This window comes from Pteropus alecto, unplaced genomic scaffold (genome assembly GCF_000325575.1).
Source record: "Pteropus alecto unplaced genomic scaffold, ASM32557v1 scaffold3, whole genome shotgun sequence".
Taxonomy (NCBI): domain Eukaryota; kingdom Metazoa; phylum Chordata; class Mammalia; order Chiroptera; family Pteropodidae; genus Pteropus; species Pteropus alecto.
In genome coordinates this window covers 14,301,431-14,304,929 of record NW_006442484.1, presented here as the reverse complement: position 1 = coordinate 14,304,929, position 3,499 = coordinate 14,301,431, and the positions used below count along the sequence as shown (strand labels likewise).

The following is a 3,499-nucleotide window of genomic DNA, read 5'->3' as shown; positions in this document are numbered from 1 at the left end:
GGTATCAGAGTGGAGAATTCCCTCAATTTTTGTATGTCTGGAAAGGTCTTTATTTCTCCTTCATATCTAAAGGAGAGCTTAGCTGGATACATTATTCTAGGCCAGTAGTTCCTTTCACTTAACAGTTTAAATATTTGATTCCACTCCTTTTTGACTTGTAAAGTTTCACTGAGAAATCTGATGATAATCTAATGGGTTTTCCTTTATAAGTTACTGTTTTACTGTTTTTTTCTCCCTGGGTGCCCTGAGAATTCTGTCTTTGTCATTGATTTTTGATAATTTTAATGCAATATGTCTTGGTGAAGGCCTTTTTGGGCTGAGATAATTGGGTGTACTGTTGACTTATTGAATTCAAAGCCTCAGCTCATTCCTTAGATTTGGGAAATTCTTGTCAACTATTTTTCTGAAAATGCTTTCTATTCCCTGCTCCTTTTCCTGGCCTTACATAATGTCTGTTATTCTTATGTTTCCTCTCCTGGTGATGTCAGCTAGTTCATGTATTTCTCTTTCATTATTTTTTATTCTTCAGTTTCTCTCTTCTTCCTTCTGATTTATTTCTAGATTTCTGTCTTTGATAGCACTGATCCTTTTCTCCATTTGGTTGACTTTATATCCCAAGCTTGCTATTTCATTTTTCAACTCTTGCAGTGTGTTCTTCATCTTCAGAAGTTTTATTTGGTTCTTTTTGAGGGTTTCAATCTCCTTGCTCTGCTCATCTAGTTGTTTCTTCAGTTCCTGAAATTGTTTCTATGACTCATTTCAGAATTTACTGAGTTTGTTCAGAAGTACCATTCTCAATTCTCTGTTTTTTAAGTTGTATATTTCTATGTCTGTAAGCTTATTTTCTGGAGATTTTTCTCTTTCTTTCTGAGATGCCTTGTCACCTTGATTGTTCGTGGTGTTTAATGGACTATTTCTCCGCCTGGGCATTAATGGAAATGTATTCTGCTGTTTTTCCAGAAAGAAGATTTATTGTATAAAGGTCTCTCTTTAGCCTGCTGCAAAGAAGGTGCTTTTCTTTTGGTTTCCAGTAGGTGATGTCTAAGCCTCTTGGATCCCTGCTTTATATAAAGCCTTAATCATGCCTTTTTATTTTCTTGTAGATATATAATTACACTTGCTACCCTCAGTTTCATTCCCTGTCAGTATTAGCAGCAGTTCCAGTAGTGTTTGCTCAGATTCCCCTCGGGCTCTCTGGTGTTCAGTCTTGGAGGATGTGGGGACCTCTGGGTTGGGGGTTAGGGGCTGCTGCTCAGCCTCGGTTTTGTAACTGCAATTGGTAAAAAGCAACTGTTGTTTCTCTGCTGTCCCGCTTCTCTGCTTTCTGCCCTGATGACTGGGCCCTGCTGCCCAGAACTCACAACTCTCCCATGCAGGGCTGTTCAGGGAAATTGCCACACCTTCTCCCCTCTCTATCTCCCCCTACAGGGCTGGGAGAGACAGTTTCTTTATTTCTCCCATTTCACTGCTGATCACCCAGGGTTCTGACCTGTGGTAGTTCTTATGCATGGATCCCACACTCAGACGTGCTGGTGTGCAGTTTGTGTGTTTTCTGTTGAGTTTTAGATGTTCAGCTTATTGTTGTTTCAAAGGGAGAGATCTGGGGACATCTCTCACTCCTCCATGTTTCTCCAAAACTCCTTTTTTTATCACTTTTCTGTGTTCCTTTTTAATATGCTCTATCTGGAAATGTTCTAATAGTGAGAAGTGAAGCAACGACCAGTTTTATTATGTTTCAAATGGCTAATGTGGGGGAGGAAAAAGTTTTCTTGACCCTTTTAGGGTCCCTGGCAAGGACAGATTAACAGGAGAAAGCATACAAATTTTATTGAATTTTTATATGTACGTATGAACTTTTACAAGAGAAAGAAGACACAGAGAAGTAAGCAGAGTAGCAAGTTTTTATACCTTATAGACAAAAATCAATTTGATGAATTGATAAAACATAGGGATTTGGGTTGAGAATAGTAAATGATGAAGAAGTAACTAGGAAAATAAGTGTTAGTTTAATAAGATTTATTTGCAGATTCCACTGGAACCTCCCTGGACTGATAAGAGTCTATTGCCAGTAAAAGGAGAATTTATTTCCTGCCTTTAGGCAGAAAATTGGAGGCTTTTTCTACATTTACAGCTTCCTAATTACCTTCAGCTCAAAATAATTTTTATTTCAGAGAGACATATTTTGTGGTAACATATTCTGATTTCCTTCAGTCGCCAATTTTCCTAACAGCATTGATTGAATAAACCATTTTTTTCATTGGCTTAAAATGCCACCTTTATCATATACTCAATTCCCATACATATTTGGCCTGTTCCTGTAATCTATTCTGTTTCATTGCTCTGTTTTGATGATTCCTTCCAAAGTATCAAACTTTTTTCATCATGATTTGAAACTAACCACTTACCTAAATTCATTAGGTAATACTTAGAAACTGCTACTAACAGTAGTAATAATTTTTCTGTTGATTCTTTCAGTTTCTAAGTATTTCGTCACATCTTCAATGAATATAGTTTTTGCCTGTCTCTTCTAATATTTATATATATCATTTCTTTCTCCTATTTCCGATATCAATGGGAATGTTTTTTTCTCCATTAAGTATGACATAGCCTTTTTGGCTAAGATACATACTTTTTCTCATATGAAGAGATTATCTTTTTAATAATAGTTAATGACAGCTCTTTTCCTCTCTGGCTGTTTGAGGATCGGCCGCTATCATGAATGACACAGTAACTATCCAGATCAGGAAGTTCATGACCAATAGGCTACTTCAACCGAAACAAATGGTCATTGATGTCTTCACCCTGGGAAGGCAATAGTACCTAATACAGAAATTGGGGAAAAACTAGCCACAATGTACAAGACCACAAAAGATGTCATCTTTGTACTTGGATTCAGATCCTATTTTGGTGGTGGCAAGACAACTGGCTTTGGCATGATTTATGATTCCCTGGATTATGCAAAGAAAAATGAACCTAAACATAGACTTCCAAGACATGACCTGTATGAGAAGCAAAAGACCTCAAGAAAACAGTGAAAGGAACAAACGAAAAGAATGAAGAAAAGCGGGGTTGCAAAGGCCAATGTCGGTGCTGGCAAAAAGTGAGGTGGAGATTGGACAAAAGGAATAAAGATTCATTAGTGACTTTATCTGTGGTGATTGAACAGATTTTTCATGAGAAGATTAATAAGCTAAGAACTGTTATGTGTCAAGAATGAAAATTGAATATTTTTAGTTGCCTTTTTGGCCTCTAAAGACTGTCATTATATTTTCCCTTTTATTCCATTAACATTGTGAATTACAGTAACAATCTTATGTTGAGCAATTTTTTTATTCCTGGATTTGAATTCCTCTTACTCATGTTATTCTTTTAATGGCCTACTGAATTCTGTATTGTAATAGTTTACTTAAAAGCTTTGCACCAGTGTTCAAATGTGAGATTGATCTTTGGTTGTCTTTCATTCTGCCTTTCATGTTTTAATATCAGTGTTACATTGATT

At 36.5% G+C, this 3,499-nt stretch overlaps 1 protein-coding gene and 1 pseudogene across 4 annotated transcripts in view; both read left to right on the top strand.

Moving 5' to 3' along the window:
* ZRANB3 (zinc finger RANBP2-type containing 3) overlaps positions 1 to 3,499 on the top strand; it is a 224,717-nt gene that overhangs the window by 97,427 nt on the left and 123,791 nt on the right. The window lies entirely within an intron of this gene.
* On the top strand, positions 2,716 to 3,154 carry LOC102886104 (annotated as a pseudogene).